This window comes from Setaria italica, chromosome I (genome assembly GCF_000263155.2).
Source record: "Setaria italica strain Yugu1 chromosome I, Setaria_italica_v2.0, whole genome shotgun sequence".
Taxonomy (NCBI): Eukaryota; Viridiplantae; Streptophyta; class Magnoliopsida; order Poales; family Poaceae; genus Setaria; species Setaria italica.
Genome location: NC_028450.1, coordinates 20,476,015 through 20,484,054, shown reverse-complemented (window position 1 = coordinate 20,484,054; position 8,040 = coordinate 20,476,015). Strand labels below are relative to the sequence as shown.

Genomic DNA, 8,040 nt, shown 5'->3' with positions numbered 1-8,040 from the left:
AAAAGAGAAAAAGAAAAAAAGAAAAACAAAAAGAACAGTAGGAGATTAAACAAAATGCAAAAAAAAAAAAAAAAAACAAGCCAATAAAAGAAGAAAACGAAGGATACACAGGACTACAAAGATAAGAAGATACCGAAGTCCAAATAACAGAAAACCGACGCGATGCCTATCATGTGGTTGGTGGTGCCCATGTCAAGGATCCATCGGGTGGACTCCCCCTCACGCCCGTTGCCTAGCTGGACGAAGAGGTTGTTCTCCTCGAGGTGGATTGAGGCAGATTTCGCCAGCGTCGATGGCAATGCGGGCGGCATCGGCTGCGAGGAAGAGGCCGCGTTGACCTTTGTAGTGGCCAGCATCAACATGGGCTCCTCCCCTTCATCAGCTTCGGCTATATGCGCCGCCTCATCGCGCTTCTTCTTTCGGCACTCGCGGGCCTAGTGGCCTTTCTTGCCGCAGTACTTGCACTGGTCATCGTCGATGGGCCCGTTCATGCCACTGCCGTCGCTGCCACCGGTCTTTAGTGGCTGCCCTCCGACATGGCCCTTTCCGCATCCTCAGCCGTGGCTCCTTCGCTGGCTTGACCCCGGGGATGAGCCATCCCCACCGAGCTGTAGCTACGACGAGATGCGCGCGACCAACTCTTCCTTAGTGAGGTTGAGCCGGCCAGCTGCACCGCTACTTCCGCCAAGGTCGTGGCGTTCCTCCGCCGCCTTGAGCCTCCTGATCAGCTCCACCACCAAGAGCTTGCTGAGGTCAAGTACCTCGCGGGAAGCGCCAGGAGAAGCTTGCAGACGATCTCCTCTTTAGTTGAGCCATCGCCAAGGACTGCGAGCTGATTCGCGAGCCCGTTGATGCAGATGATGAAGTCGTCCACCATCTCCCCATTGCAAAACTTGAGGGCGTCGAAGTTGCGACACATCGTGTTCTCCTTGGCCTTGCGGATGCGCTCCATGCCGAAGTGCATCCTCCTAATCGCGTCCCACGCGATCTTGGCGGTCACCTTGTTGGCGATCGTCTCCTTCATCTCCACCGGGACCACCTTGGAGATCACCTCTAGCGCCATGCGGTCCTCCACGTAGTCGTCGGTGCCCATGCTCACCGTCAACCACAGGCTCCACGGCTACAGCATCACACGCATGAGCACTGCCCAGTCCAAGTAGTTCGTCTTCGTGAGCACCGGGAAGTAGCCGCCGCTGCTGATCTCCTTGGTGATGTGCTCCTTGGTGACGCGGTGGATCACTAGGCTTCTCTCGCCGCGGCCGCCACTGCCTTCGGGTGTGCCTCCGCCAGTTCCACTGTGGCTTCCGAACGCACCACCGCCTATACCCTGATAGTGGCAGCATCTGCCAGCGAGTCCGCCGTGGTGGCGAGGCTGAACGTGGATGTACCATGAACGCCCACTGGATTGCTTGATCATGGTCCCAACGCTGAAAACTGGCTCTGATGCCAATTGAAACCTTCACCGCTACCAATTGCTCGCCGGAGATGATAAAGAACACCCCTAGAGCACGAACACACGCGAACAACTAAAACACCAAAAACTCTTTTGTGCCACGACCAAGCGACATTTTCTGAATCTTTCATTACTTAAATAGATGAAACAAACAACCGGCCGCAGCCGCTAACTCCACGAACTCACGCACGCCATGCTGCCCTATCTTGTCATGCCATCTCACGACGCGGTTACATGCCATGTGCTAGGGATTCTGAAACAGGAACGAACTAAGCCACTGCATGAACTTTAGCATGCATCAGGCTCCCTAAGACGCGCAAACAAGTGAATGCTGATGCCTCCCTACGGCAAGGCTGGGGGGACCTGTCGAACCAGCAGCATTTGCTTGCCGGGCGGCGACGCCAGAGCACCGGTGATGATTGGTGACAGTGCCACAGCGGAGGCGCCTACGGGAGGACGGCAGCCATGGCTGTGGCGTCCACTAGACTGTGTCAGCTTCATGGTGGGGTGGAAGGCTGTGTAGCTGCTTGTCGTCATTTTCCAGCTATGCGCTTGGAATCTTTTTCTTTTATTAAGATCAATGCGCTTGGAATCTGATCTGCCTGCTCCCACAGTAATTTGGGCCACAATCGCATGCCGTGTCTTATGTAGGCCAGGGGTTGGTGGCAGCTGGCAACAGGCCGCATTCACGTGAACCTCGAGCAGGCCAACAGGCCGACAAGAGATCAACTTAAATCTAATAAACAAAAGAGAGATGATACTATAGCAGGCCACTAGACAGATAGGGGATCTCTTCTGTTCTTGTACCCAAAAAGTATTTTTGCTAGCAGACATACTCAAGCCCTGAAATTGAATTTTCTCCTAAAATTTGGTATTTCATGATAAATGTCATAGTGTTATCAGATAGTTGGAACTTAGCTGACCTCTAGCGCTCATAGAGACCATGTATGGTAGACTGTAGTAGCGAAAACTACTTTTGTTTTCTAAATATTTAAACCCGCATGCCACCAGCAATTTGCGGTGGAGACTGGTGAAAGTGATGCCAAAGATATAATATTCATGAAACGTAAAACTTGCAATTTGAAATGTTGATCATGATGGCAAATATATATTAGTACAAACGTGAAACATAATCTGGTTATTTTAATGTATCACAACGGCATGTTCCATCGAAAGCATAGCTAGAATTATAGAAATGATTAGCTCCTTGATTTGTATGTTAAGGTTTAAACTTATCTTATTGCTGTAAATAATTTGGTTTTGAAATAGATGAAATGGTTTGTCCTTGTACTTTTTTATTTTCCATGCATGGATGACCTTAGCTGCTCAAATTTTCCCTATTGCTTGACATATCCTTCTTGCCATAGTGTTTGGCAAGAGTTCGCTCGAAGTTCTTCCGTGTGGAGTTAATTGATTCTCGCAGGGCTTCTGTTTGATTCCCCCGGTAGAATCAAAGGAAGTCATGCGCAGGCTGTTGCCTTGAAGTCCATTAACCAAGATGGCCTTCGAGCCTTCAAGGACGCACTTCTGAATTGTCTGTTATCCAGACTTTTTTTATGTTAACCAATGATGCATGAGTACCATTGTTACCCTCTGGCATGTGTACATTTGTATTGTGACGATGAACTGTGAGATGAGAACTACTAGAGAAACCATTTTTAGGTTTGGTCGGACTACTGGAAAATGTAGCATTGGTCCCGAGGCTCAGTATCGGCTACATTTTGATCCGATACTAATGTGAGCATTAGTACCAGGCCTAACGGCTAGTCCCCGAGGAGTCCCCCATGAGGGTCTTTAGTGCCGGGAGGAGGTTTCATCCGGTACTAAAGGTTGCCAATTAGTACCAGTTGAAGCCTCCAACCGGTACTAATGTGCCTGAGAGCCTTTAGTATTGTGTGGAGGCTTCACTCGGTACTAAATGGCAACTTCCCCGCACGCGTCACCCCTCCCTTCTCTCTTTCCCCACGCTCACCCCCATCCCCACACTTATCCGCTTGTCCCCTCGTCCTCTCACCCAAGCCTCTCTATTCTCCCCACCGAATCCCCTCTCTCTCCCTCGCTGAATCCCCTTCCTCTATCCCATAGATCCCATCGCGGCCCCTCTCCTCCACCCTCCGCTCGCCCCTCACCACTTACATGTGGCGAGGAGCAGCAGCGGGGAAATAAGTGGTAGAGGCAAGAAGGAAGGGCGCAGCGAGGTGGCGGAGCATCGGCAGGGTGTGGCGGGGCAATGAGCGGCGGAGCTCTGGTGGGAGGGCGCAACGGCGGAGCATTGGCAAGGCGTGGAGGAGCTGCGCCTAGATCTTGGAGCTCAAGCAGCGTGTGGATCTTGGAGTAGCAGCCACCTCTCCCTTAGATCCGACGGCGGAGGCAACCGGCAAGATGAGGAGCAGCGGCGGCAGCAACTGGTGGTGGTGGCTGAGCAGCATAAGTACGCCGCCTCCCTCCCTCGCTCCCTCTCTCTCTCTCCCCCTTCGGTGCGGGGCTTAGATGTTGTGTGCTTGTAACGATCCTAGCTTAACTAACCTTGTTTAAGCCTAAGAGAAGTAGTTAGTAACTAATCAAGCTCATGAAAGGACTAAAATGCCCTTTGAGGCTCAAATAGGAGGTAGCTCAAAACTTTGAATTTTATATAAGAATTTGAATTTTTGGCAATATAAGAGTTGAAGAACTTTGCAAAACAAACAAATTTCCTTATTAGCACTTTTGCTGATTTGGAGAGGAAGGCGTTCAAAAACTAGAATCAAAATCAGTAACAACTCAAATCCACTTCAAAAACTCTAAGTGCTAAAAACAGTGAAATTCCTTAAATTGGCAGCCCTAGCTCTCACAAATTTGTTTATGAACTCAAATCAAACCCTTTATAAAAGTTGGAGTACTTCAAGTCTTCTACAAATTCACTTATTTGATCCAGGGCCAGATCTCAACAAGAACCTTCAAAACTTGTGTCAAAGATAGCCAAAACGGTCAACTCGGCCAAACTCAGAAAAACAGCTAAGTCTGAATTCGTGTGTTCTACCAAATTTTGGAGCTCTTCAAAAACCAAATCTATCCTGAAATGGAACTCAAACCTTTTATAGAACTTAAACTTTGTTTTGGGGACAACACATCTCAGTTTGGGAAAATTTGAAGTTTAGTTGAAAATTTTGGTTTAAATCGCGCCCAAAATGTGGCACGTTGGCCAGCACCGAGCCGCGTGCCGTGTAGAGCACACGCGCCACGCACTCCGGTGCACTGCTGCCACATGGCTGGCTTTATCGGCGGGCCACCGCTGCCCAACCGCGGCCCGCGACAGGACCAAACGACAACCAGCGACTGCCTAGTCCCGCGCCGAGGATATCCCGCCCCTCTGCGCCGCATCCACCCCGCCCAGTCACACTCCCTACCCGCTGCTCCGCGCACGCCCCCGTGATACCACCCGCTGACCAGCACCGCCGCGCCAACCAGCCCCTCGCCCACGATAGCTCGATGCCCCCGCTGCCCAGTGCAAGCGCGATGCAATAACACCGCTGCCGCTCGCAATCTTGCTGGGCCTATGGCCGGAAGATGCTCTGCACCTCCAGCCTCGCCCCGCGCGCGTGCCAATGGTGCCACCGCCTGCTGTCCCACACGCTAGAGGTGTTGGAGGTATGCCCTAGAGGCAATCATATAGATGATGATATTCCATTTGTATCCATGATTTATATTGTGTTCCTTGAATATCCATTAAAGACTACTTGAATTGATTTTCAATTATGTGAATTGTATGTGAAACTCTTTACTTGTATGGTTATTCTAAAGTTGTCCCTAGTCGGAGTTCCTGTGAGGACACACATGAATATTAGACTAGCACATGTATTAGTTGATGACTATGTTTCACAAGTCATGGACATTGAACTAATAATGTGGGCACATGTGGAGACATGTGCTAGGACTGACCCAACATGAGAAGTAGTTCTCTCTTTACACAACATATACGCTTTGTCCTTAGACCTGAGATTGTCGCATGTACTCAAGATGTGGATCGACTTACTTAGGGGCTATCAAACGCTACGCCGTAACAGGGTAGTTATAAAGGTAGCTTTCGGGTTTGTCAAGAAGCATGCTATGAGACATGGTCAATCAAGATGGGATTTGCCCCTCTCTGATTGAGAGTGATATCTCTAGGCCCCTCGAGTGATCGGATCCAAAAATGCATAGCCATGCTACGTACGGTTAAGAGTTAACCTACAAAGGGATTCTGAATCATAGGATCGAGAAAGAGCAGTCGGCTTGAAGCTAGACCAAATATCGTGAGGCAAAGGGAATAGCATGTATATAATATTATGATGGTTTGTCTGATATGATCTTCGTGTGCGTATAGGAGTTGGCACGTCTTGCTAGAGGCCGCTACCGACTATTAGGCCGAGTAGGAGTACTCGGGCCATGTCTATACGTATCCGAACCCATAGGGTCACACACTTAAGGGGCTGGAAGCCCAATTCGGATGTGATCCAAGTTGGATTAGGTTTAAAAGTACTAATGGGCCTCAGACCCAGAGGCCTGTTAGGAACCTCTATAAATAGAGGGGTGGGGGCGCCCTGGGGTTCACACCTTTTGGCGAAACACATCTGCCGCGCGCCTCCCACACCCTCGCCTGTTGCAACTCACAGACCTAGCAGTACGGCTTGCGACGCTTCCTCCCTGCACGTCTGGATACCTTGGAGGTGTTGCGCCTGCAGCACTTGGACGAGCTACAACGAGCCGCCAACGAGCCACGACGAGCCGCCGACGAGCCACGACGAGCCGACGACGAGCCGCGACACGAGTGCGATCTTTCTGCATGTGGATGAGCTGTTGAGGAGCTGCTGGACGTCGACGTGATCAACTACGTACGACTACGCTGATCGACTTCGCTGCATCGACGCGAATCTATATCTTCCGCATCAGTGCGTCGAGTGGTAATCTCGTGATCCTTATACGACAGTTTTCCTGGTTTACCGGTAGAAAATTTTTGATTTGCGCTAGTGTAGCCTACCTCGTATCCCAACAGTGGTATCAGAGCCGTAGCTGTTTAGTTTTGGATTCAGGATGTGTGCATATGGAGATATGCGAGTTTTCAGTTTGATCTATGTCCTGGTTTCGTGTTCTTGCTGCAATGGTTGTGTAACGATATACTCCTACCGGTCGGATTTCCACCATCGGAGTTAAGTGATACACGTAATGCCACTTGCAGCGAGCAAAGATCAATGTGATTGGTCGAATCGAAATCCAGGTTCATACGCTAGGCGTATGACATGTGCAATAGTAGATTGGATCTACTACCGGGTCGGGATTTTGCCGTGTGCATGTGCTTCGGTAAATCAGCTGTAACTTTTCAGTAAGATCTCGGATCGGGGCGAATTTTATATGAAAATTGATCTACAGAAAAAGTTACACATGAAATCCAACCGCTTTGCCATTTTTGGTGAAATTAGATTTCCTAAATTCGGCTTGGAAGATGGAGTTTCGGGCCTCCGAAGTTTGGATTGTTAGAACGCCTAACTTTGTTTTGCAGGATGTATGTATCTTGTGATTAGTATGGCCCCTTTTGTGTATGTGATGCATGTGTGTAACTCATTCGTGACCTGCGTGTCGCGCGTACGGTAACATGGCTACAGCCATATGTGTTGTCACTTTAATGTATTTAATGGTCTGCGTACCAATCTGTGATGATCCAAGCAACTATGTAATCTTCATTATTAGCTTCTTTACTAGCTATTAGGCGTAATAGCATGTTCTAGTTCTTGTAGGACTCATCACCAGGAGGATGGTGCACATGGAACATGGAGATGGAGATCACCATGGTGGACAGGTTCTGTGGAGATGGCGATCACCATAAGAAAACGGGCCATACTGTGTCACAACTGTGTGAATGCTATTCTATTTATGTTTTACTTTCTGCATGCTGTGATGTTAGAAGTAGAACGATCCCTCACTAAGTTTAAGTTAGTATGCCCTCCCAACTAAAACTTGCACCGTCCCATGTCTTGTACAATTAGTGGTGGGTCTATGAAATTAGGGTGCCACTAGTTTTCCTTGACTAGACGGGTTTGTGTCGGACACTTACACGCATAAGGGTTAGTTTGCTTAACAAGGTTATCTTAATGGTTAAGGACCTTGGGGCATAAAGGTTGGGTGCCGAGACATGGAGATGTCACCCAATAACAGGAGTCATATATGATATGATTAGCAAGAAGTTGCTTACCGATCTACCTTGTTTGCTAGCGGTGATGCTAAAGCTCACTAGTAGACTTGTTAGTTGTGGATCCTGAATCACTAAGTATCAATAGAGGGATATTGATTTTAGTGGGAGTAGATTCTGTTAAAATAGTTTAATGTGATTTGCTCTATCATGGATACGTTTGTCTTCGTGTATTTTGCATTACTTTTGTTGTAGATTAAATGGCACCTAGCAGCACTACACCGTTTGCTTTGCGTTCGGTCCTTGAGAAGGACAAGTTGAATGGAACAAACTACTCGGATTGGATCCGTAACCTGAGAATTGTTCTTAGGGCTGAGAAAAAGGAAGATGTTCTAGACAACCCACTACCAGAAGAACCTGCTCATGATGCACCTGCTGCTGCTAA

At 48.8% G+C, this 8,040-nt stretch overlaps 1 pseudogene; it reads right to left on the bottom strand.

Annotated features, from left to right (window-relative positions):
* Positions 1 to 362, bottom strand: part of LOC101766009 — a 25,609-nt pseudogene extending 25,247 nt beyond the window's left edge.
* Between the last annotated feature and the right edge of the window lie 7,678 nt (positions 363 to 8,040).